Source organism: Balaenoptera ricei, chromosome 9 (assembly GCF_028023285.1).
Source record: "Balaenoptera ricei isolate mBalRic1 chromosome 9, mBalRic1.hap2, whole genome shotgun sequence".
Lineage (NCBI taxonomy): Eukaryota > Metazoa > Chordata > Mammalia > Artiodactyla > Balaenopteridae > Balaenoptera > Balaenoptera ricei.
The window spans coordinates 106,068,960-106,096,655 of record NC_082647.1 but is presented as its reverse complement, the minus strand read 5'-3'; the positions used below and the strand labels follow the sequence as shown (position 1 = coordinate 106,096,655).

General features: G+C 45.1%; 1 long non-coding RNA gene across 2 annotated transcripts; it reads right to left on the bottom strand.

The window, feature by feature from the left end:
* LOC132371617 (uncharacterized) lies at positions 1–27,565 on the bottom strand. Of its 2 annotated transcripts, none has more exons than XR_009504895.1 (4): positions 27,278–27,565; positions 26,509–26,623; positions 25,376–25,503; positions 1–1,506 (listed from the first exon to the last, which is right to left on the bottom strand). It is a non-coding gene; the product is annotated as an uncharacterized LOC132371617 (long non-coding RNA). The 2 variants fall into 2 exon arrangements; XR_009504894.1 differs by lacking the exon at positions 1–1,506 and adding an exon at positions 20,171–20,618.
* Positions 27,566–27,696: the final 131 nt, after the last annotated feature.

Genomic DNA, 27,696 nt, shown 5'->3' with positions numbered 1-27,696 from the left:
TGTTGATCAGGGGCAAGAACTTTTAAAGGGGAGTTTCAGGGGTGCAGAGGCTGGGGAGTGGCCACGTACAGAACAACTCCAAAAATCACCTTGATGTTAGTCATGCAATGGTCTGATCGATGTCATATTGATGCTTTTAAGTACATTTAACCTTCAATTCCAGGGTCCGTTTGTTCCCATTTCCTTGAGGCCAGTTCTTGGTATTGTGCAAGGTGGAACAGCTTATGTCATGGCTACAGTCTGGTGATCATGTCGTTAACTTTTTCCACCTGATGGGGGCTTCAGTATCTGCAAAATATCTCAAAGGATATAGCTCAGAATATTAACCATAGCCCTTGAGGAGGAACTAAAGGTCCTTGACTTTGTTTAATGGCTAAACTATTATTATTTTGTCTTGTTTGACTATTTTCCTTTGTGTCTGCACTTCTTCACTTCTCTGATTAAATTTATTCCCTGATAAAGTTTTTCTACAGACAAGAAGCAGGTGGAAGACATGGGGTGGTCTGTCCTGAGATGGCCCCATAGGGTCCTGCTCCATTACAGAGGGAGTCTTTCACCCTCTTCCACGAGGCTGGAAGCCTCTCCAGGTCTACAACCTGCGGTTTTAAGACCACAGAGGACACCTGTCTTCCCTGCCAGCTCCACATAGAAAAATCCCCCAGGAAGCGCTCCTGCTGGCCGGGGTGGGTCACACATCCATTCCTGGAAGGACCCATTTGCCTTGTGGCATCTGACTGAGGGATGTAAGTGCAGCCTCCACCAAAAACCATGCTTCTAGACATGGGGAGAGGCAGCCCCTCAAAATAAAAGGGCTGCTTTTCTGTGAGAGGACACTGTGGAATCCCCAGAAGTCCTAAGGAACCTGAGAGCAGGGGACAGGAGCCCGGGTACCCGGGAAGATGACTTCAACGGTAGTGCAGGCTCTGTGGGTACACAGCTGTCAGTGAATTTAAATGAGAGGTGACCCAGGATATTTTCTCAGAAATAAGAGAAACAGGATGAGGGAAGTGAAATAAGAAGCAAAGCAAACAGAATAGAGGAAGGGAGGCGAGCTTCGAGCCAGAAGGCAAAGGAGAGGGACGTGGCAGACCCCCCAGGGTCACCGCTCTTGTCATTGGGCACTCGGGGCTACTTCTATCTAATGTCAGCTCCCAAATCATCAGCGGGTCTCAGCTAGTTCCCTGCGCAAGACCAGAGTGTTTCACACCCACAGAGGTCTTGCGGTCCATGCCCAACGTTTCCCCTTCTGAGCGGGATGAGAAATGCACACAGCTGCCCAAACCCGTTAGCCCTTCTGGTACATTCCGAGGTGGCAGACTTGAATCCGGGCAGGAGTGCCATCCTGGCTTATGAAGCTTCTGCAGAGGGTCTGCAGCTCTGGAAACAGGAACAGAACTGGCCCCGAGGAAGAAGCCTGCGAGGGCAGCAGCAGTCAGGCCCTCAGGCTTTTACCACAAGGGGCTAGAATAACAGTCCTCTCCATTTGCAGAAGTCCATCAACATGTCCTGCCAAAATGAAACAAAAGACAATAATACAAAAATTCATGGCAGCAGGGTATGAAAATGAGGGTCACATGCGTGCAGGCCACACGGGGAACCACCCACCGTCTGGTCCCAAAATGCCCCCAGACTTGCCTCCTCGACCTCACAGAATTCTCCCCCGTCCCAAACGTGTGGCCTCTCGGGGCTTCCTGCACCTCTGCTCTCTCCACCTCTCCTCCTTGCAAACTCCTAGTTACCGTCGAAGCCACGCCCAAACAGCGCCTGGTCTGGGCCGCCTGCCCCGAGCCCCAGGCACCAGCAGCCACAGAGGCCTCCCCTGTACTTCTCACCTCCCAGCCCTGAAATCAGGTCCCCAAAGCCCATGACTCTTCAGGAGGTGGGCCCCTCTCCACCACTCTGTGCTCAGCCCCTGTCTTGGCACCTGGCACCCTTCACACTCAATAAATGTCAGGTACCTGTTTGGTGATTGATACAAGGCCTCTGGCTTAAAGGGAACTGCCCTCAGGTCATTTTCCATTCCAAAAACAACTCCGAAAGGCCAGGGGCTCCAACCCACACCTTCTCCTGCTTCGAAAACCGATCTGAAAATGAACACAGCACCTGGGAATCGACTCACGCTGTAGAGTTTCTAAACAGCAGTGCTGAGCTCTGAGAATGCCTTCCCGGGGAGGGGAGGCTGCTGGTGGCCTCACTGTCAATCCCTGGAACAGTACGAGGCCACGTCAACTTCAGAAACAAAGCAGTAAGCAATGGACAATACACTGCTGCCACAAAAACAGCAGGGTTTTAGGAGAGGAAGTTTCCTCCGTGGATTGGGACACTTCAGACATTTGCGGGAAGATGCCCAAGAAAACTGTCATGTGAGAAAACTTCCACCCATCTGGCTTATTTAATAAGGCGCCTCCTTGCCCCTCAGTGGGGCATCTGATGCCTCTCCTTTGATGGCCCAGGAAGGCAGCACAAGACCGCTAGGTCCCAGGAGGTGGCAAACACCTGCACAGACAAGTCACCTGCAGTGACTGGAGGTTATAACCACTCAGCCACGGCGATCCTTCTGGTCAATGTGGGCGAAGCTTCAGAAACTTTCTCCATCTGAGCCATGGACGCTCCAGGTCCTCAATGAAATAAAATATTTTGTGTCATGCATAGGATGAGGACAGGCAGATAAAGCCAGAATGTTAACCACTGATACAGCTTTGCAATATTTACGGTCCCCTCAGATGTAACAGCCTGATCTGCTGTGTCACACTGCACACAGGCTCCGAGTTGAAAGACTCTGTACTGACTTGAGAAGCTCCTCCAAGATGCTTGGGGTCCCTTCCTGCAAAGCCTTTGGGAAAGTGAGACGAGCTCCACGCATGGGGGAAAGGTACACAAAGGGAGGAGAAAAGCAAAACACAGAACACCATATAGCCTCATCTCCTTGCAACTAAATTTCCAAAATGGTCACCTGGACACTGCTAAGTTAGTGAGATTCTTCATCTAAAGAGCATTGAGTTTTCCTCACAATTGAACTTTTATCAGAAAAAGGTGAGTCATTTCTGTAATAACCTATATGGGAAAAGAATCTGAAAAAGAATGAATATATGTATGTGTATAACCGAATCACTTTGCTGCACACCTGAAATTAACACAATGTTATAAATCAACTATACACCAATATAAAATAAAAATTAAATTTAAAAAAAGAAGAAACAGTTTAGTCAGAAGGGAAGGAAAAGTTCACTTGGGAAGCTCAGCACACAACAGATACTTCTGTTGATTTCCAACACCAGTCACATTGATGGTTAGCTGATTAAAAGCTTCACACCCTCAATCCACTGCATACTCTTGAGTCACGGAACACTTACCTTCCTGAATAAAGGGGAGAAGTTCAATATTATCAAGTCATCGTCACAGCCATTAAAAGGATGAAATAGAGGTATGTGTGCTGGCATAGAAAGAGCTGAGGACCTGCTGTAGGGAACAAGCTGCTGCACAGCCCCAGGTGCATCATGACCCTGGTTAAATCCTGGTTAAATTCTACACATCACAGAGGTGCGTGGGGAGGTCCTGCGCGACACTCACCAATCAATAGCCACGTCCGCCTCTGGGAGGAGAAAGAGGGAGCCGGTGAGGGCTGGTGAGGACATGTGAGCACAGGTGAGGGCGGGTAGGGACAGGTGAGAACAGGTGAGGGCAGGTAAGGGCAGGTGGGGGCTGGTGAGAGCAGGTGAGGACAGGTGGGGACCGGAGGGGGCAGGGCAGGGCAGGGCAGGGCAGGGCGAGTCAGGCGAACTGGCACATCCCACTCTACACTTCCATGTTGTTGGAGTCTTTCTCTGAAAAATGGAAAGGGAAGAGAGAGAGACTGTGAGCTCCCCGTAATCAGTGCCCCTTGATCCAAGGAGCAGGCCTTGCCCGATGCCCCCATGTGCACCCTGGAAGAGAAGGACGATGACCAATCTGGAGGAGCTGCAGGCGCGGGGGAGTGAGAGGCAGGCTGGGCGCAGCGCCCTCGGGAGAAGGGGCAGGAAGCTGCCTGACACCCTCTGTGGGTCGAGGGGGGCAGGGGGTCCTGGTAGGATCTCCCTCGTGTGAACCTGACGGGCCAGACAGCCAGGTGCCTGGGGGAGAGGTGGAGCCTCACCAGGGACGAAATCAGCCTGAGCCCCCAACCTCAGGGAAGGGGCAGGCGTTCAGAGGTGCCCATTCCTCTCTCCTAACGTTAAGTTTTCAATAGCGAACAAGGGGACGTGGGGAGAAGCTGGTCCCGGCCAGAGAATCAAGAGCTGCCCTGCACATTTCCCCCCTACGGCAGCCGAGCGTAAGCTCACAGGTGAGTCATGCGGGCCACCTGGGTCACGTGAAACCTCTCACCTGTACCGAGAACTAGACTTGGGTGCAAGACCACCTGGTCAAGTTCAAGTCAGAGAGAAGGGCCCATGAGTCCACTTTGGAGGCGGCAAGCTGTCGGTGGTTTGCCAGGGCAGCTGGGTTTTCCTGGAGCAAAGTTTCACTCATCCTGAGGGGACGGCTACAGCTCAGCCAGCTGTTCTGAGGGGAGGGATGCCTTTGCTCTGGCCTTCGGGAAGCTGGAGAGTTCAGTGTTCTATTAGGAACAGTAAAACCATAGTCCTGCAGGCTAAGGGCTCCTTTTCCGAAAAAGTATGAATTTGGCATCCCCCGTGTCAGAGAAGGAGGTTCTGTTCTCTTGGTCCAAGTCCTCTCTCACTGAGGAATCCAGACAAGACACTTAGGGAGATGTGCCAGGCCGGTCCCTCCACCCTCGGCTTTAGGGGAGGCTGCAGGGAGCGCTGGAAAGAGACTACCTGTCGGAGGGGACATGACGCGTAAGAAAGACCGAATTTGAAATGTGAACTCGTGTTTTTATGATGATCCTCTTCCTCAAGTGGAGGAATGAACTTGGCAAATTCCTTCTCTCAACGGGCTCAGTGGATCCTTGTGTAGTAAGGAACTATATCCCAGTTTAAAAAAGAAAAAAAAAAAAAAAGATGCAGGCAGAAGGCTAAAAGGAAGCCCAAAGGTGTGTCCTCTCTGTGGAAAACCGCAGTGCACCCTCTTTGAGGTCATGGGAACCCTGAGCTTGGACATCCCCTAGGCCCTTGGGTTGCCTGGCATAACCGCAGCCTCCATTCTCGCCAACAGGTGTGCACAGAAGTAATTCATGCAGAAGTGGGACTGTGGCCTGGGAGCAATTCCAACGTCACTGAAAAGAACAACCCTAAATGATGCCTAAACCACAAACCAGAGGGAGGACCTGCCTTGTCTCACCCTGGACCACCAGCTGTATTTGCCCGCTGACTCAGCCACTGTACTGAGTCTCCTCCTCAGCCTTCAATCTAACTAAAGCACAGTCATCCTTCTAAAAGCTTCTGTAATAAGAAGAGAAGAAGAGTAGCTATAAAAGCAATAAGACTTGCCCTTTTGGACTTAGAAGATAGCGTTAACAAGACTGACTTATGCGGGGATGGGCTTCCATTCCACCAAGGCGAGATATTTAGCAGATATTCTAGTGAGTCCAAATCTGTTAATACCTGGGGAAATCTCTGATCAGAGGAGCAAATTACCTTCTGGAAAGGTACTACTTTGATATAAAACGATTATATATAATTGCACTTATTATCTTTTCCTAAATTTTCTTAAAGGTAAATCAGCATTTTCATTTCTTTGAGGTGAACCTACGTGATTACATAGTACTTGGTATTTCCAAATAACTGCGTTTCCACATCCTGTAGGATCACAGGAAGGGACTCATTTTTTAAAAAGAGTAGAAAAAGCCTTGTTCTGTTATTTCTGCTCAGTGTTTAAGCCTGTCGCCTCATCTGTACAGTCCTTCACAATCTTCATTCTTCATTTCAAACTGGCAGCCATCAATGAAGATGGACAAAGAACTCCATTCATTCATTCAAAGTTTTTCGATCCTCAAATCACAACAATTTAACCAGCTTAGTTGGTCAGGTTGCACCAGGCGGACTCTACTTTGGATATTGCTGTGGCTTCCAGCTTCTAGTGAAGCTGAAAATCCCTCACAGTGGATTTTCTGGTGGGTTTCCACCCAATGCTAATAGCACCCCTTGGAAATAGTTGCTGCAGAAAACGAAGTTGTAGCCACTCACCAGGAATTTAGCGGTGTTTTTGGTCTGTGAGCAGAATTGCCTATTTTCCAAGAGACACGTTCAAGACCCCTGTAGGGATCTTACAAAGGAGTCAGGGGCCAAAAAGTGTGTCTCCAACCACTCCCTGGGGGCAGAGAGAATATGTCAGGTTCACAACATGTTCTAAAACTGGTTCTATAACCAGTTTTTTGGTGGATCTGATTAATAATTAATGTATTGTGCTATTGGATTTTATTATAAAAATATATATATATTTGGTCTTTATCCCCTTTCTGGCACAGATCAACTAAAACCCTTGTAATGTCCTGTGATGTTGTTACCGAGTCCAAGCTCGCTGTGCTCACCGAACGACAGGCCAATAAATCAGAGACGAGGTGTTGAGGCAGGGAATACGACTTTATTCGGAAAGCCTGCAGACCGAGAAGTTGGCAGGCTAAAGTCTCAAAATAACCATCTTATCGGGGTTTGGATGTCAGTTTCTTTTATAGCACAGAGAGGCGGAGGAGATGAGGAAGAAAAGTAAAAAGGCCATTAAGTCTTGCAAATATCCCCTAGGATTGGCCAGCCTCCAGGAGGGGATGTGTTAATTTCTTTTTCTTGTAGCCATCCACAGGTGGACAGGGTCCGGATGTTTGCCTGAACAAAGGCACTTTGGTTTAACATTCAGGCAGAGGGGCGGGGTTCCCCGAGGCAGGCCATTATGTAGAGACAGGATCCTTTTAGTGAACAAAAGCAGCAGAAAGCGAAGGTTAAAGTAAAAGGAACAGATCCAACATGTAGTCAGATTTGGCTCTTCCCTATTACAATGTGAGCTGTAATGGTACAATATCTCTTATTATGTTAATGAGGTGATTTTGAAAAGCCCCTATGGATGGGGGCTGGTTGCCAGGAGAACAAACCACGTGATTAGAGGGTTGGAAGTTTCAGTTCCTGACCTCCAGGGAGGGAGAGGGGCTGGAGGTGGAATCAATCACCAATAGCCAATGATTTAATCAAATGTTCCTATGTAATGAAGCCTACATAAGAACCCAAAGGACAGGGTTCAGAGGCTTCCTGGTTGGTGAACACATGGAGGTTTGGGAGAGCGGCGCTCCTGGAGAGGGTGTGGAAGCTCCACACCCTTCCCACATACCTTGCCTTATGCGTCTCTTCCATCTGGCTATGAAATAAAATTCATATTTTACGGCAAGCCAAGAAAAATTGTAACATAAAATTTTTCTCTGCTCTTGGCCTCCTCTCTCCCACCACTGTATATGTGCAGTATGTATGGACCTAACCTTCCCATCAGCGGGAATACCTGCTCAACCATAGAGCAAATTTCCCCTAGCCTCAACAAGACAACTCCTTAAAATAGAACCTTCCTTCTTGATCTTGTAACGGGTCACGATGTTATCGAACCAGACTTGGGTCTGCTTGCCCACACACAGTAAAGCCAATCTACTGACACCAGGTTGTGGTGAAGGAAAGTGCGGTGTTTATTGTAAGGCGCGGTAGGAGGAGAACCGGTGGTTCAAAAACCCCAAACTCCCTGAAGGGTTTCAGCAAAGAATTTTTAAAGGCCAGGCTTTGGGGGGGGTTGGGGGGTCGCAGGGAACGTGATCAGCTCGTGCACAATTCTCTGATCGGTTGATGGTGAGGTAACAGGCTGGTGTCACAGGGGTTAGCGTTATCAATCCTTAGTCTCCAGTAAGCCTGGGGGCTATATGCTCAAGGTCATCAAGTCCTTAACTTCCATTTGAGGGGGGGGGGTTTAGCATCTGTAAAGCAACTCAGGAAATGTTCGTCACATACTATTATCTAAGTACCTCAGAGAGGAGCTACAGCAGAGGATATGGGGGAGGGGTCTGTCCCGGGAAGGCCCCATAGGGTCCTGCTCAGTTACAACGATGACCCACCACCTTTGTACTTGCAGATCTGGATTGTGTAAACTGTCCATAATATGTCATTTAATGTACAGCCCTCTGTCTCAAAAACCTTATATAACTGTGCTTTGACTTCTAACGGGCTGAACAGTTCTCGGAGCTTTCTGAGATGCTCTCCCAGGGCTATAATCCTCAATTTGGCTTGAATAAACCTTTCCATTTCTTTCTTAGATCAACTGATTAATTTTTCATCAACAATGCCCTTTCCCCATACCTTGTGGTACAAATCTCTTTCATTTGGCTATTCCTGAGTTTTTTATGCCTTTATAATCTGGTGACCTAGTGAGTAAAATGTTTCTCTGAGTTCTGAGAGTCACTCTAGCAAACTAGTTGAACTCACAGAGGGGGTCGTTGGAACTTCCCACCTATAGCCAGTTAATCAGAAGCACAGGTGACAACCTGGAACTTGTGACTGCCCTCTGAAGTTGGGGGGGAAGGGGTACAGTCTCGTGGGATCTGATGTTACCTGAGCATAGACAGTCAGAATTGAGCTGAACTGCAGAACACCCAGTTGGTGTGGGAAAAACTCCCAACATGGGAATTTGTGATCAGAAGTGTAGCTGTTGTCAGAATAGTACATTAACATTAATTTGCATTCATATATTAATTAACATACTAATGACTTTTTTGACTAAAAAAATTGCGACAACGTAAGTTACTAATTATAGGATTACTCCTCCTTAGAGTATTATTTTCTTCAAACTGGTTAGCTGGATAAGTAACCAGTAGGGTCACCAGAGCGTCTTCTACAACGTGATGACAGAAGCCTGAACAGGTGGAAATCCCAAGGTTGTGAACACCCTGGCTGACAAGGGCTCCCACCATCAGGACAGATCAGGAGATGAGGTCTGTTCTAAGGATCGGCCTGTAAAGCTAAATCCTCCTTTACAGGCTGTACGGACCCTGATAAGAAAGGGGGTCAGTCCCAGGACTTGTAGGGAAACAATCTCTCCAGGACTCATGTCCTAGAGGCTGGTGCCTGTTCATAGCTCCAGGGAAAAGTCTTTCTCAGGAAAGAAGCCACACCAGGTCTTTCAGCATGAACATGTCAACTGAAAAAAAATGCACAACCTGGAAGTTGAGAACTACGTTTTATTCTAGGACCTTACTGAGGACTGTAGCCCAGGAGACAGCCCCTCAGCTAGCTCCGAGAAACTGTTCCTAAGAGGTAAGGGAATAGCCAGGATGTATAGGAGTTTTTGCTGGGAAAAAAAAAAAGTAGTCAAAACAAAACATCAAAAGATTACTGCTGGGGCTTCCCTGGTGGCGCAGTGGTTGAGAATCCGTCTGCCAATGCAGGGGACACGGGTTCGAGCCCTGGTCCGGGAAGATCCCACATGCCACAGAGCAACTAAGCCCGTGTGCCACAACTACTGAGCCCATGTGCCACAACTACTGAAGCGCATGCGCCTAGAGCCCGTGCTCCACAACGAGAGGCCACCACAATGAGAAGCCTGTGCACCGCAACGAAGAGTAGCCCGTGTGCAGCAATGAAGACTCAATGCAGCCAAAAATAAAATAAATTAATTAATTAAAAAAAAAAAATTTTTGTGATTACTGCTAATCACAAAAAAACAGACATCTCAAGTTAATGATTTTAGTGCCTTTCTATGTATGGGGAGATGCAAGAGTCTGGGCTCATTGAAATTATTCCTGTGATATATATCTCAACTCTCTAGGGCCAGTATCCTGTTTTTCTCCATCCTGGATCCCCTCAGGGTGCACCTTGGGGGGGAGGGGGAGGGGGGGCCATGGCTGCAGTGGCTGATGGCTGCCGACATTTGCTGTGCCTCCCATGGGGGCCAGAACCCAGGTCCAGCACACACAGGCCGGGCTCAAAGTCCTGATAAGACTGGCTCCTGAATTGAGGGAGGGAAGGGGGGAGGGCAGTAGCACCCGGAAGTCCCAGTGGTGCAGGGCAGAGTGGGGGAGGAGAGGAGAGATCAGGCCCCCAACCCCATCCCACCCATACACACACCACATGGATGGCCTGCTCCAAGACCCTACCTTCACTTCTCCTACCTGGGCCAGACCCTGCGCCCACCCAGCCTCACCCTGCAGGAGCAAGGCAAGCTGCTCCCACCAAGAAGCCCCCAAAGACGCCTATAGAGCTCTCTTGGCACAAGGAGCCCCCATTCAAATGGTCACACCATATTCACACTTTGCCACACTTATCTGAGGGTTACTCTTATTTTGAATACCCTTTGGCTAGGTAGAGTGATTAGGACCCTAAACCCATCAATGTGTCTGGGCTGGGAGACTGCATCACACCAGCCAGAGCCCTGGACCCCCAGCAGGGAAATTCTGTAAGGGGCCATCTGCCCCCCAACCCCCGGTCTGGGAACCCACCCCTCCCTCCCAGGAGAGGCCATATTCAGGGTCTAGCACAGCCATTCGGGTTTTTTTGTTTTTTTAATTTATATATTTTTAATTTTTATTTTTTGCTGCGTTGGGTCTTTGTTGCTGCGCACAGGCTTTCTCTAGTTGCGGCAAGAGGGGGCTAGTCTTTGTGGCGGTGCACAGGCTTCTCATTGTGGTGGCTTCTCTTGTTGTGGAGCATCAGGCTCTAGGTGCACAGGCTTCAGTAGTTGCAGCACGTGGGCTCAGTAGTTGTAGCACACGAGCTCTAGAGCGCAGGCTCAGTAGTTGTGGCGCACGGGCTTAGCTGCTCTGCGGCATGTGGGATCTTCCCGGGCCAGGGCTTGAACCTGTGTCCCCTGCATTGGCAGGCAGATGCTTAACCACTGCGCTACCAGGGAAGCCCCAGCCATTTGTTTTAAAGTACAACTTTGGTCTTCAGAGCAGTGGGGATTTAGATTCACCTGACTACCTTGCCCTGGTCACACAAAGTAGAATCCAAAAGGCTCTCAAGTTTGGGATTTAGGCAAGGTTTGGAGGCTTCTCCAAAGCCCTGTCACTTTACTCAGGTCAAGCAACATGCTGTAAATTTCACACAGGAAATAGGCTGCACTATTTGGGGTTTACTTTTATATGGCCTGCCTCTGTGGGGCTGGGAATTTGCTTATTTGTTTGCAGTTTTTTAGAGAAGTTACTCACTCTCATTCTTAATTTACTTTATATATTTCAATGCGTTTCTTTGAGTGCTTAGAAGCTGATGAATTTGTGAAGCTTACAATGACCATGTTTTAAATAAATTTCATATTATGCCAGGACTTTAGCAAAAGTTTGGGGCAGGGGGTGGGGCTAATCAGAAGTCTTTACACAGGTTTTATTTTTTTTAACTCCCTCAGCCTAAAATTAATGAAAATTATTTACTGCATTTCAACAAAATACAACCTATTTTGGCCATTAAAATTGTTTTTAACTTGATGCTTGCACTTTTGCCAATCTTGATAATTATTGCTTCATTATGGCTTCAGCTAATACTTCGTTAAACTAAAAACAAGTGATAAAATCGGCAAATGGGGATTTGTGTCCGCATCACACAGGCACATACTCACGCAAAAACACACATGCAAACTCCCGATCACATACACTTGCACACTCACACGTGTGTACGCACATACATACGCACAAGCTCACACACACATATACAGTGCTGGGGAAGGCTGTTTTACATGGAATGAGGAAAGTATCGGAGGTCAGAAATCTTTCCTATTGCCTCACTGAGAAATGGAATCTTGTCCAACGATAAATATTCCACCAACTCTTTAAAAGCAGCTGATGTGCCCACGCAACAGAGGACTTTTTTTTTTTTTTTTTTTAAGTCTCTGGAATATTTGACCAGGACAGCCTCCTTCTATTCTCCCAGGTTTTCTCTAAACTCCAGGTTCTGGGTTCAGCCCAGACTCCACAGGCAGGAGATGGTCTCCCCAGAATCCAGGATGACTAGACTCCCCCAACCACATACGGCTGCAACCCCCAATGCATTTGCCATGGGGCGTGTGCCGCTCTGGAGAGCCCCTCTCATGGTTCTGCATGTGTGCTTAGCTAAAAGACGTTCCAGATTAATACAAATTATTGAAATAATATGCAAAGGAAAACAAATGGATGACTTGCCACCTGTCGGGTACCTGTACTTTTGTTCTCACGGTACTGCTGGCCCCGGGTACCCACGGAGTCTAGGCCGGGGGTCTGCACGGTCTGGAACTGCTGCATCTGAGCTCCCCCCGTGCCCAGGCCGCAAGCAGGGTCCGCAGGCAATTCCCACACAGGAAGCGCAGGCAGGGAGAGGCCGTGCAGGGTGGCACACCGTGGACTCAGGGCAGAACTCCATCTCCCACTCTGTGTCAGTCTGGCCGCACAGGAGCCCCTCTGTCTGCCCTGTCAGGGACAGGCTGTGCAATTAAGAAATACACCACTTTTTTACAAGAAGGTGCAAAAAGCAGAACATGTATCTTCCTGAATAACCCACAGTGGGTAAGATCCCACCGTGCAGCTGTACTGGCGGCATCCCACTGCCTTGATCACTTGCCTCCCAACACATTGCCAGGTTTCACCCTGTAAATAGCTGGATTCTTTTATCCTATGTCCGCAAACTCAAAGAGTAAGAGCACGGTTCATCTATTTGGTGAATAGCAATGGCCTCTGCGTTGAGAAGTCTTACTAGAAATTGCATTGGAAGACAATCTTAAATGAAGGCATGATCCTATGGTTGAGAATGGCACTCACTTCAAGCTAGGAAAACAGAGAATGCACCCTTAGGGTCACCACCACCCACCACTTTGATGGCCTCTTCAGAGGGGCTCCCTGAGTCTGATTCCTGGTCTGAAGAAGTCTTACCAAATAATTGCTGCAGGGACTGAATGTTATAAGCTGAGGTGCCTAGCACAGAGAATGCCACAGAATCAGTGTCCGAGGAATGACTGATGGTGCTTTTACTTCCCACATCTGCCCCCTCCCCCTGCGATTCAGCTGCTAGATGACCACAGCAGCAGTCCATCCTGATCCTGACCCCAAATCAAGGCCCCTGCCTTTCCTGTAGTTACCTCTGACTTTTAAATACCCCTACCCCTGCTTCTGGTCACTGAGATACCTGGGCCCACCATCATGGGTTAAAACCCCTGACATCCTGATTGCCCAGGAGATGCAGCCAAATCCTAAGTCTTTCTCCATCTTTAAAATATTCATTGAGTACCCGGGTTCAGGACCTGGGATTTGATTCGGGATTTGAGTAAGATCTGGTCCCTGCCCTGAAGAGGAGAAACAGGCATGTAATCAATTTTCTTAAAAGCAGAATAAGCTCTCTGATGGGAGCACGGGAAAATCACAGAGGACAGCAGTAAAAAATCTGGAGGTATCAGCGAAGGCCTGGCACAGGTGGTAACCACTCAGCCTTGTTTTGAAGTTGCCAGAAGGGAAAGGCACTGAGCGTCTAAACAAAAGGCATGAAATAGTATGGTGTCTTTAAGACATAACTCAGTGTGGCCAAACCACTAAAGGGGATTATTAGAAAACTGAGATGTGTCAAAGAAAACTTTCTGGGATCCTGCGGCAAATCTACGTTATAAGTGAAAAATATCTGATGAGTACAATTGTGTCTGAAGTGACTACTGAGGCCTTCAAGAATCAGACTTCTAGATGGATCTTCAAAAGTCTATGCAAAACATTAAAAGGACAGAAAAAAATTAAAATGTAAAATATTTGCAACCTACATCACAAATGATTAATAACCTTAAAATACGAAGTTTCTTACTATAGAGAAGAGAGAAGAAAAAGAACAAGAAATTTACAGAGCAGTTCACACACACAAAAAAAAGAATTAAAAATGACCTTTAAACATATGAAAAGATGCTAGATTCACTCAGAACAAGAGGAAAGCAAATTCCAAGTATACTGAGTTACCATTTCTCACCTATCAGATGGGCAAAAATTCAAAAGGTTGACCACATATAATGAGGCAAGACTAAAGAAAACACTGTCTCCCATAAACCCAGGGGGAATGCGAAATGTCACAGTCCCTGTGGAGGGCAATTTAGCTAAATCATGCAGGCATTTACCCTTCAACCCAGCAATGTCACTTCTAGGAATTTACTGGCGAGAATTTGAAAAAGATATATGCACAGGGTTACTCATTACAGCAGTATTTTACAAAAATACAAAAAGATAAAAAGAAAAGAAAAAGAAACAGAAAACAGAAAGCTGCAAACAATCCAAATCAATAGGATTTAGTTGGGCAAGTGATCACACATCACCTGATGAAATGCCACACATCTGTAAAGATGACTGAGATGTCTGCTTCAAGGCAGAATACAGAAAATGGTAAAAAGCCCATCCCTCCCAGCAAAACAATGAGAAAAGAAGATAAACTTAAAACAAAATAAAATGTTACTTAAACCTATCAGAAATATGCAGATGTAAAGAAGTCCAAATTTACTGAATTCCAGAAGAGTTCTAATCCCTCCCCAGGTAAGAAAAGACCAATGGTCACTTTCCTCCTTGAGATCACTGCAGAACAGAAGATGAACAACTTGGCCAAGATGAATAGATTTAATGGGTTGGAATCTGGAGGATCCCCAAAAAAAGAGCTAGCTCACACATGTGCCAATTCTCCCACTTGAGAAGATGGAGGTTAGTCTACAAAGAGAGAAAGGGATATCTCCATAGTTTTGAGGTATTTAGATCCAAAGCTTTTACTCCAGAGAGGAATCTGGTGTCACCCTCAAGATGTCTGAAAACAGAAATGAATTGCAACTACTAACAGCACAAACCAGCCATGGCCCAGCTTAACTCCTGATTGGATCAAAGTGATGAGCTCCTGACTCTGGCCACACTCTCCACTGTTCTTTATAGTCAAAGTCAAGTACAAAACCAAAATTATCAGATGTTTCTAGAAACAAGGAAATGCAATTCACAATAAAGGGAATAACAGGTAATAAAGGGACACTGAGAGATGACATGGATTTTGGAATTAGCAGAAAAGGATTTAAAATAACTTACAAGTATACTAAAGTAATCAAAGAAGAATATGAAAATGAATTAAAAGATGGATAATTTCAGCAAAGAAATGAAAAACTATGCAAAAGATCCAAATGGAAATGCTAGAATTAAAAAGCCTTATAACTGAAATCAAGAACATATTCAGTTGGTTTACCAGGGGGCTGAACAAAACAAAAAGAATCAGTGAACTCAAGATAAGTTAATAGAAAGGATTCACATTGAAGCATAGAAAGAAATAAAATAGATACTGCATCACATCATAGATATGTAGACAATATCAAACAGTCTAATAAGGATGTAACTGAGTTCATAGGAGGGAGATAAAGGAGCAAAAGAAACATTTGAACAGATGATAAGTGAGAATGTCCCAACCTTGTCAGAGTCATCAGTCCAACAATTCAAAAGCTCAACAAATCCAAAGAAGGATAAACACAAACATCTATACCAGGGCATGCCCTAGTCAAACTTCTGAAGACCAAAGAAAAAGAGAAGCTGGGTAAAAGCATGCAGAGAAAAGAAACAACTTATGTTCAGGGTAACAACAAAAAGAAAGGCAGGTGACTTTTCCTAAAGCACAATGGAAGCCAGAGTGATGAAAATGAAATCATCTGTTTAAATGCTGAAAGAGGGCTTCCCTGGTGGCGCAGTGCTTAAGAATCCACCTGCCAATGCAGGGGACATGGGTTTGAGCCCTGGTCCGGGGAGATCCCACATGCCACGGAGCAGCTAAGCCCGTGCGCCACAACTACTGAGCCTGCGCTCTAGAGCCCGCAAGCCACAACTACTGAAGCCCACACGCCTAGAGCCCGTGCTCCACAATAAGAGAAGCCACCGCAATGAGAAGCCCATGCACCGCAACAAAGAGTAGCCCCTGCTCGCCGCAACTAGAGAAAAACTGCACTCAGCAATAAGGACCCAACTCAGCCAAAAAATAATTAATTAATTAATTTTTCTAAAATGCTGAAAGAAAAAGATTTCCAACCCTAAATTCTAGAGTTAGCAAATATAGACTTTAAAAATGAAGAGGAAATAAATCATTCCCAGAAAAAAAAGAAAGCTGAGAGAAGGCATCAGCACCCTGTCAACACTGAAAGAAATACTAAAGGAAGATCTTCAGGCCGACGGGGATGATCTGAGATGAAACACGCGTCTGCAGAGAGAGATGGAGTCACCCACGTGAGTCGACACGTGGCCAAAGACAAAAAGATTTTTAATATATTTAAGACTCTTCTTTAAAGCAAAAATAATAGCATGTGTTGTGTGTTTCATAGCATGTGTGTAAGTAAAACACATACCACAATAGCACAACAGTGCAGATCCTGGTAACAGAATTACGTTGTTCTGAAGTTCTCACATTGAGAAGTGGTCTGATAGGAACTCCTGGTTTCCTGAGAAAACGTTAGTGGGGTCACTGTAATCTTAAAGTTAAGGATAAAAACAACACACACACACCGAAAAATCTTAAAGTTAACAATGAAAACAATACAAAAAGCCAACAGAGGAAAGAAAGTGGAATACCAAAAGATATTTAATGAAACCAAAGGAAGGCAGAAAAAGAGAAGTGGGACAAAGATTCAATGGAACAAATAAGCAAAAAGAAAAGAGGAAAATCAGTACCATTTACAAATAAAGTAAATAGGAAAATGGTGAACACGACCCAATCAAAGGAATAATTAGATTAAACATTAATTAACAAAAACACTCCAATTAAAAGACAAAGATGATCAGATTACATTTAAAAATCAAAGAAAGACCCAACTACTGGCTATTTATAAATGATGCACTTTAAATATAAACAAACCATTAGGTTTAGAGTAGAAGAATGGAATATATATACCAAGCAGACACTAATTATAAGAAAGTTGCAGTGGCTAAATCAATATCAGATAAAGCAGACTTCAAGAAAAACAGTACCTTCAAAGATAAAGAAAGAACTCATTTTTTAAAGAAGAATCAATTCATCAAGAAGACAAACAATGTTAAATGCATAGTCACTTAGTAACGAAGCTTGAAAATACATGATGCAAAAACTTACAGAATTAAAAGATGAAACAGATAAATCCACAGATGTAATTGGAAGTTTATATTCTTCCCTCAGTAATTAATTGATTGGTATTCCTTCTTTAGGAGACAGAGCCTGATTCCCCTCCCCTGAGTATGGGCTGGTCTTGGTGACTTGCTTCTAATGAATAAAGAAGTGACAGTTTGTGACTTGAGGAGTAGGTCATTAAAAGGGATTGTGGCTCCTGTCCCGGTTGCTTTCTATCTCAGATGACATGATCTGGGGAAGCCAACTGCATGTCATGCACGAGCTGCTTGATGACCCACGTGGCGAGGAACTGAACCCTCTTGCCAACAGCCACGTCATTAAGCCACCCTGGAAGTGGGTCCTCCATCCCCAAGTGGCACGTGAGTGGGAAGGACCCAAAGCAGCATCCCAAATGCTCTGAGAACTGAACTGAGATTTAGACCAGAGCCCACATCACAGAATAACCCCTGTGTAATTCAGGCCTGAGGCAGACCCAAAGCAGCATCACAAATCTTTAAAGCAGAACTGAGATGAGAACCACTGGCCACAGACAGTGAAACAGAACCTGTGGCTGGACCTAACCAAGGTGATATCCTGCTAAAAAATCAATAAATAAACAAACAACAGCATCAACATTCCCCGTAAGATTAGAAGAGGACCCTGCACCTAGAGTCTAAAGAACATACATTCCTTGCATGGAAGACACAGGAGAAAAGCTGGGAGAGTATGAATAATTCTCCAGAGAAAAGACAGTCGACAAAGGCCAGCCTCCGGACAACCCAGACGTAGAAATGATCAAAAACGTAAAGTAGCTACTAGAACCATGCTCCATGAGGCCAAAGAAAACAACCTCCAAGTGAAAGAAAAGTGCTCAACAGAAAAAGGAAATGTAAAAAATAACCCAATGAAAATTTTAGAAGAGAAAAATGTAATATGTGAAATAAAAATTCACTGGATCAGCTCAATAACAAAATGGAGATCATGAAGAAAAGAGTTAATGAACTTGAAAATAGATTAATAGAAATTATCCAATCTAAACAACAGAGAGAAAAAAAGATCCAAAACAAATGTGCTCTGACCAGAGCACCAGAGATGTACACAACAGTCTCAATGTAACATGGAAGACGATAAGAAAAGATTGGCACAGAAAACAGAATTTGAAAAATAAGAGCTGAAAACTTCCCCAAATTGATGAATAATGCAAATTTACAGATTCAAGAAGTGAGAAAACTTAAAGAGGATAAACTCCAGTGAAATCATACCCAAACACTTCATAATCAAACTGTGGAAAACAAAAGATAAAGAAAAAAATTTAAAAGCCAGAGAATATAACACATTGCATAAAAGAGAACAGAAATGTTCTCTAAGGATTTTCCTTCAGAAGTAGGAAGCCATAAACAGCTTAGGAAGACAACCACGGGAGGTTTGTCAAGTAGCCAGGTGGTCGTCCAGATGTTTGCATGCAGACTTTGAGACCTGTGGCCGGTCACTAATGGGGGAAAGTGGAACGTCAAGGTTCATCCTGCCCTGGATCTGAGCCCACGGACTTCTGATGGCCTCCGAAGTCTCCATCAGAGCCAGGAAACCAGTGTCTATACAATGTTTGGAGAAGTTGCCATCTCCACCTGCTGACTAGATTGCCAGGGTGGGGAACCGCAGCCTAACTGCAGCTCAAGGTTAAAAGCCACAGATAACCATGCCTGTTCTTTTTTATGGGGCAGTCATCCCAGCAGATCTTGTGCTGATGTCACTTTGTACCTGCTTTCAAGAAAACCTGTTGATTCTCTGGACAGCCCCAGTGGAGACAGTGAACTCTGTCTATAGTATAAATGTTTATATTGTGTTTCTAAGACATTCTTTGAGGCATATTATCTGTATGCACATAGGTTAACTTTTATAAAAACTCTTCACAAATTGCATCTTATAAAATGGACACAAATACTAGTGACAGTTTACCCTTCATACAGCACTGACAACTCTTTCGGTGAACACTTTGTAATTATTTTAAAAGTTTGATTGCTGATGATAGAAAACTGCTTGAATGAATTAAGTATCTGGGATCAGTCCTTAAAAAACAGATGTACCCACACTTTTTAAAAAAGAATGACTTCATTGTCTAATTCTCAACTTCTTCTAAAAGAAGAACTGTCTAATTCTTAAGTGGGCCAATTAAAAAAATAAAAGAATAGGAAAAGGTATAGCATGCAGACAATAATCAGAAGAAACTGGAGTGTTTAGATTAGCATCAAATAAGCAGACTTCAGAGGAAAGAATGTTAACAAGATAAGGAGGAACACTGCGTGATGATAAAGCATCAATTCACAGAATTCCGAAATATATGTGCCGAACTCAGAGCCTCAAAATACACGAAGCAAAAGCTGATCAAACTGAAAGGAAAACTGATTTTTGTACTTAAAGTCTGTGGCCACTCATAGCCCGCCTGTCTCAATTCCTGGTCCGTCTCCCCTCAGCTCACCCTCTTGGGGAAACCACTCCCTGTTAAGTCCAACTGTCTGACAGCTCTTTGCACCTGTTACTGAATAGAGCTGGAGAACAGGACACGGTCATGCTAATTAGTCTTATTTTAAATTCATGACATTCCAGTGGGTCCTTAATGCTACCATTTTCCCAAGCCATTCCCCTTCCCATGCTTGTGATCTCTATTTCCCCCTTTCTCCTCCCACCTGTGTTGGTTTTTCTCCTTTCCTCGCTGATAACTCAGGCTTTTTTTTTCCTTTTTAGTTTCTCATGACCTCACTCACTGCTTTGGTAATTTCATCCAATCTCATTGTTTCAAGTACAAAATATATTCCTTTCTTTAGGCTGCCTAACAAATTACCACAAATGGGGTGGCTTCAAATGACAGAAATTTATTACCTCCGTGTTCTGGAGGCCAGAAGTCTGAAAGGAAGGTGCCAGCAGGGCCAGGCTTCCTCTAAGACGTTAGGTAGAATCATTCCTCACCTCGCCTGCCGTATGGTGGTGCAGGCAATCTTTGGCGTTCCTTGGCTTATAGCTAGATCTCTCCAAATTCTGCCTCTCTTCACATGGCGTTCTCCCCTCTGTCTGTGTCTCTCCTCTTACGCGGACACCTAACATTGGATTTAGGACCTACTCTCATCCTGTACGAGCTCATCTTAACTAATTACATCTGCAAAGACATTTAAAAATAAGTTCACATTCCATGTGTACATGAATTTCAAGGTAACACTATTTAATTCAGTATATTTTGCCCTCTGCCCTCCAAAAATTGACATCTGCATACAAAATACATTCACCTCACCTTAAAATCTTCCATTCCAGAATTATCCCAAAATCTCATCTAAATATGATCAACTCAAAAAGTTCCAAATCCCATAATCTACTTGCCTAAATGGCCCAGATGGGTGATACTGAGGGTATGACCCATCCTGGGCAAAATTCCTCTCCATGTGTAGACCTTTTAAACTAGAAAACATGTTATCTGCTTCCAAAATGCAATGGTGGGGCAGGCATAGGATAGGCATTCCCATTTCAAAAGGGAGAAATTGGAAGGAATAAAAGGGCCATGGGTCCCAAGCAAGTCCAAAACCCAGCAGGGCAAATTCCACTAGGTTTCAGGACCTGAGAATAATCCTCTGTTGTTTGATGCTCCACCCTCGGGGCCTGCAGAGAGAAAATCAAAACAAAACAAATCAAAAACTTCCTATAAAGAGAACTTCAGGACCAGATGGTTTCACTGATAAATTCTACCAAATATATAAAGAAGAAGTAATATCAAAGACTCTATACAAACTCCCCCAGAAATAAGATATTACAAGGAAAAAGAACTACAGATTAATATCTCTCATGAACACAGATGCAAAAATTCTGAAAAAATATTTTAGCAAACCAAGTTCAGCAATATATAAAAGAATAAGACCAAGGGGCTAAGGGAAGAGATTGGGGTGGTGTGTGCTATCCCAAGAATGCAAGGCTGGTTTAACAGTTGAAAATAATTCTATGTAATTTACCACATTAATAACCTAAGAAAGAAAAGCTATATGATCATTTCCATAGATGCAGTAAAGGCATTGAACAAAAGTCAACATCCATTCCTAATAAAATGCTCTCTATACAAAATAGGAAAAGAGAGGAACTTTGTCATCCTGATAATTGGCATCCGTGCAAAACCGACAGCTTATATCATACTTGATTATAAAAGTCTGAACGCTTTTCCCCCAAGATCAGAAACACAACAGGATGTCCTCTTTTACCATTCCAATCAAGCATCATTCTAGAAGTTCCAGCCAGTGTTACAAGGCAAGAGAAAGAAAGAAAAGGCATCCAGATTGGAAAAAAAAGTAAAACTTCTTTATTCACAGATGACATAATACATAATAGAACTACTAGAACTAAAAAAAAAAAAAAAAGAACCACTAGAACTAATAAATGAGTTCTGCACATTTGCAGGATACAAAATCAATATACCAAAATCAATTGTATACTAGCGATAAAAACTTAGAAATTTAAATCTTAAAAATATACCATTTACAATTGCATCCAAAAATATGAAATACTTAGAAATACGTATGACAAAACACATGCAAGACTTATATGCTGAAAAATAAATGGACATATACACTGTGTTCATGAGTCTGAAGACCCAGTATTATTGAGGTCAATTCTTCCCAAATTGATCTCTAGAATCAGAGAAATCCTAGCCAAAATGCTGGTAGATATATACAGATATAGATATCTAGATATATAGAGATAGATCTATCTATATTGAAAATTTGGTTCTAAAATTCATGTGAAAATTCTAAGACTTAAAAGAGTCAAAACAATTTTTTTTTAAAAAAAGAATAAATTCGGAGGACTAGCACTCTCTAATTTTAAGATTATTATAGAACTACAGTAATGAAAACAGTGTGATACTGGCATAAAGATAAATAAATAGAGATGGCATAATAAATTGATCAATGGAAGAGAATAGAGAACCAAAAACTATACCCACACATATATAGACAACTGATTTTCAACAAAGGCATAAAAGCAGAGAGTCTTCAGAAAATGATGCTGGAAATAGGATATCCATATAACTTCAATCCATACCTCACACCAAATCTGAAAATTAACTCAAGATGGACCATAGGCCTAAATGTAAGAGGTAAAATTATAAAACTTTTAAAAGAAAACAAGATAAACCCTTGGTGTGTGACCTTGGGTTGGGCAAAGATTTCTTAAACATAACACTAAAAGCATACTTTATAAAAGAAAAAAGGATAAACTGCACTTCATCAAAATTTAAATTTTCACTCTTCATAATATCTTGTTAAAAATTTAAATGACCAGCCATAGATTGGGAGATAATATATCCAGCAAATAATATATCCAGTAAAGAAGAACTTGTATCCAAAATGTATAAAGAAATCTCAAAACTCAATAAGAAAACAAACAGCCCAATTTTTTAAATGGGCAAAAATTTGAACAGACACTTCAGAAGAGAGAAGATACACAGATGACAGATTAGCACAAGACAAATGCTCAACTTCTGTAGTCATTAAGGCAATGCAAATTAAAACCAAAATGAGATACCACTACTTAACTAATAGAATGGCTAAAATTAAAAAGACTGCCCATCCCAAGTGTTGGCAACTGTAACTCTCATATACTGCTGGTGGGAATGTAAAATGATACAAACGTTCTGGAAAACAGTTTGACAATTTGTCAATTTCATAAAACATCAAGTATATATATATATATATATATATACACACACACACACACACATATGTGTATACATATTCTATATATGAATATATATAAATGTCTGGGCATATATGATATATTATATATATATGATTATATATCATATAATCCAGATATTCCACTACTAGTATTTATCCAGGAGAACTGAAAACTTGCATCCATACAAATATCTGTACATGAATGTTCACAGAAGTTTTATGTTTAATAGCCAAAAAATGAAAACAACTCAAATATACATCAACGAGTTAATAGATTTAAAAAACCAGGGTTGTATGTATACGATGGGATTCAACTCAACAACAAAAGAAGTGAACTACTTATTCTTCCCTGCCTCAACAGGGATAAATCTCAAAATAATTATGCTGAGTAACAGAAGCCAGACGAAAAAGAGTCCATACTGTATGATTCCATTCATATAAGATTCTAGAAAATGCAAACTAGAGTAACAGAAAGGAGATCACTGGTTGGGAGGTGACAGGATTGGTGTCAGCGCCAGAGGCAAACCAGCTGAATGGAAAATGCCCCCCAAATCTTCCTTGCTCCCTATTGGCCAGGGAAAGACCCTATTATGCCCATGGCCAGTTTGACCGCTGCATACCATCCCCAAAGAGAGCAGCAACTGGAAACATGTTAACATTTGAACTAACGAGTCAGGAATCTGGAGCGGGGTGGGGCTCTGGTTTGGAATCCATTTGAGAATAAATCCTCTAAGGTTTGTTCAGGTGGCTCTGTGAATACAGGGGTAAAATTTGACTTCCCACGTGGCATTACTGTGTCCAAGAGCTGCTCCTTCCGTGAATGCCACGAGATACACAGCAGTGATCTTTCCTGGTCTTGGAATCAAGGTTCAGAACCTGCTCCGGGTCAGAAGCTAGCAAGGGGAGGAGTGAGCCAGCAGGTGGGCAAACACTCAGGTCTCCTGTGATCAAGGTCCCAATCTCCCTCTTAGTTCCCGAAGTTCCAGCCTTGAACAAAAGCTGGATCTGAGACAGACTCAGGAACTGGCCCCCTGTGAATGACCAGAACAGAGAAACAGCCCTTGCCCTGTAAATGACTACACGGGCATGGGTGCCAGTGCCCATGGGAACAGCAATGCTATTGTGAGAGAAAAGGCTGCGGACAGGGAATCACTGTGCTGAACAGAAACCTGCCTTCCACCGGGTGGGATCCCAGAAGGCTTGTCTTCTGCTTACAACGTGCCCAAGCCCTTTCTCTGGAAGCCCTTCATCCATCTCCAAATTGTCAGACCAAGCAGGATGGCACTAACTCTGAAGTCCCCGGCTCTAATGCCACGGGTGCCACTTTCCCAATCCACTTTATCAAGCTTCCCTCTCAGAATTCCACCTCCTCCGAAAGACACATGCCAACACTCATGCTGTCCATTCCAAGGCCTCCCTCATCCCTCCAGGCACACAGAGCTGCGGTCCTTGCATGCTCTCATACTCCTCCTTACGACTCAACTCACCTCTCTGAAGCTCCTTTCGACCACATAGGAGAGTCTGTGCCCCCTCCCCTGGGTCACAGACACACTTGGTCAACCCTTCTGTGTTTCTCATGGTCACACTGCACACCACTGCCTGGTCCCCATAAGTCTCTCCAGACAGCCTGTGAGACCCTGTGGCCAGCAAATGGAAGTGCTCAGTTTGTGGACAGATAAACTCTTAGTGGTGTCATTTGTAGGTTAGGGTCATTTCTAGTGTTCTTCTCAGCAGTAATGTCCTCATGCATCCCCAAACTCAGGTGACTTACCTAGCAGGCCATCTGATGGAGGGGAAATTAGGTTCCCTTTCCCCACCCACACCTCCTCTAGCGGGAAATGGCAAAGCTTTAGGCAGAGTGGCACCGATCCCTGAAACTAGGTCCATAACATCACTCCCCTCTAGGAATTAGGACATTTCTGTTCAGAGTCTACTGGGGTAGGTAAACCTGACAGCCAGACCTCTGGGACGTAGAAGAGAGGGCTTACTGCTAGGGGCAGGGAGAGAGACCATAGGGTGGTGTGTCCAGCTAGGGCAGAAGAGAAGCAAGGGAAGTGGACGTCATATGGAGACAAGGTGCCTGTGAGCTGCTCCAAGAAATGAGTGGCTTCTGTCATGAGGTGAAAATAACCAGGCTGACCCCAGCAGTCACCCCTCATCATCAGGCCAACTGAATTTTGTTAGTGAAAAGGGATACATCCCATCCTGTCGCCTGTCTGTTATGCCAATGGCTGTCTGCTACTTTACAATTATTCAGCAATTTATGCCAAGTACCTTCACCAGGGGAAAAGTCATCTTGCCTACCGACCACTTTATGTTAATAACCACAAACGCCAGATAAATTGGTAGTTTGACAAAATTAACTAGAATGCCACAAAATTAAGTTTTAGCCCATCCAAGTCCCCAAGTCTTCCCTGCAACAACTATATTCCATGGTGGGGGGAGGAGGGGATTGTGGTTCCCTGCAGTTTTGTGAAATAAAAATGACTAAAAATTGAAACACAACTCTCCCCACATCACTGCCCCAGATTTACTTTGCAAGATTTCACGAGAAAGGTCATGAGAGTCTATAAAACGCTGTTGTGGAATGTTATTACAAGTTACAGTGTAACCTTTAGTTTTCTTGGTCTCTGGCTTGTTCAGAGACATCCTGACGCTTAGGCGCCCCCTAGGGACTCCGCGCAGAACACTCACCTTTTCTCCAACTGCACGGGGAGGTCTGCGACTTTAGACATTCTCCCTGGGCTTCCCTTGTCCGCTACTTAGATGATGATGCTGGTAGGGGCTTCCCCCCCGGTGGTGCAGTGGTTAAGAATCTCCGCCTGCCAATGGAGGAGACACGGGTTCGAGCCCTGGTCCGGGAAGATCCCACATGCCGCGGAGCAACTAAGCCCGTGCGCCACAGCTACTGAGCCTGCGCTCTAGAGCCCGCGAGCCACAACTGCTGAGTCCGTGTGCCACAACTACTGAAGCCCGCCCACCTAGAGCCCGTGCTCCCAAAAAGAGAAGCCACTGCAATGAGAAGCCTGTTCACCGCAACGAAGAGTAGCCCCCGCTACTCGCCGCAACCAGAGAAAAGCCCGTGGGCAGCAACAAAGACCCAAGGCAGCCAAAAATAAAATAAAATAGATAATGCTGATAAAAAGTGTCACACTGACCAAAGACCAGCTCAGCCCCGGGTATAACACTGTGCTAAACAGAGGCGGACCTGCCACCCCAAGAATCTTCTGATGTAGAAACCGACCGGAATATCAGAGTCAAGTTCCCCATGGTTAGCTATTAAAGAACACATGTTTTGTTTCAATTTTCCAATGAAATTGGAGACCCTGTTCTTGGCTGTCAAAGCAGATAACATACAGGTACAAGGAGTGGTACAGGAGAAAGGGAATAGACAGCGATGGTTATGGCACAGTTCACAGTAAACAGGGCAATCTAGCCTGAGTGCTGGGGAAGGAGGTGGGGCGCGACAGGGACACGAGGGGCTGTGCCTTTGCGGGCCGGGGGAGACAAGACCCTCTCTGTTTGCCTTTCATCTGTTCTCCTTTGTAAAGCCTCAATTATTACTATTATTTTATTATTTATTTGTTTATTTGCTAGGAGTAAATTGGCCTTCCCAATTTACTAAAAGGAGGCGATGTATGGTTATGTATATAGATACACACATACACGGACACACACAGAATAGAGACCACGTTAACTTCACCCACGGCTGCGCAGAGCTCTGCCCGGGGTGGAAGAGGGAATGCAAGGAGGTCCTGATTTGCTGTGTCTACTGCAAACTGCAAAAGGCTCCTCCTAGACACCTATCCTCCTCCTGGGGCAAGTACCCGTTTTCTACGTGGTCTCGCCGCTTCCCACCGCTGATCCACACGCTCTTTGTAAGAGCCTTGAAAGTGTAATTCCAAATTCAATCCTGGACCACTGGCGTCCTCTGTTGGTCACCTAGGGAAGGGGCGCGCAGACACAGTTGAAAAGACCCGCACGGAGCCGGCCCACCAGATTCACCGAGACCTCCCGGCGCAATTGTGCTCTCGGACTTCCCCCCACTAGTGCAAAGTGTTTACATTTCACAGATGAGCGAGAATCCCAAAGTCTCCACTTCAACGCACCGCAGGAAACTTAGTACAGGAATACAAAGTGACAATAGTGAAAGTCACCAATTTTAAGGACTTAGGTTATTAATCACGCTTCAGCAGTGCTGGCTTTATTGTTTTTTATATTCTTTTGTGGTGAATGTAAGCTCTATTTGAAAACAATGCCTAAAACAAGAACAGGCGTGATGTCAAATCTCTGACAAGCCCTGCTAAGGACCCACTCGCCGCCGGCCCACTTTGCTAACCAGGTACTTGCGTACAGACGGCAAGTGTGAGCCCTCACCGCTTTGAGAAGTTACGTGGAAAGGACGAAAACCACGTGCGCACCTGCAGATGCGCATTTGTGGGGGGAAGGTAGGTGCTAATGATAAGACCCCGAGTCCTCGGCTCCCCGAGACCCCGATGCGAATAGGGTACCCTCATTCAGAAATTCATCCCCCGACCCAAGGAATTAAATTTTGCAAAGCTTTGCCAAGTACACACGGTGAAGAGCTGCGCTCACCAGTTTCCCTGACACCATCTCGCCACGGATCGATCTCAACCTGGGGCGCAGAGGGAGAAGGGCGGCTGCAACCGGGTGGCCAAGGTCGGGGGCGCTGGGGTGGCCTGGGGCGCCGGAGATGCCGGGGTGGCCGAGGCGCCTGGGTGGCCGGAGGCACCTGGGACGGCGGGATGGTGGTGCTGCCGAGTTCCCGGGGACCGAGGGGTGGGGGTGGGGGGTGGGGGGGGCGCCGGGCATGAGCGAGCGAAGCAGGTGCGCGGGCGGCCGCGCGCTACGCGCCCCCGCACTCGGCCAGGCCGCACAGGGCGAGGCGCGGGCCCGGGGAGCCGGGTCCGCGCCGGCCCGCCCCCGCCCCCCTCCCCGCAGACGGCGCGCCGTTCCGGGGCGTGTCCTCGGCCACCCGGCTTCTATATAGCGGC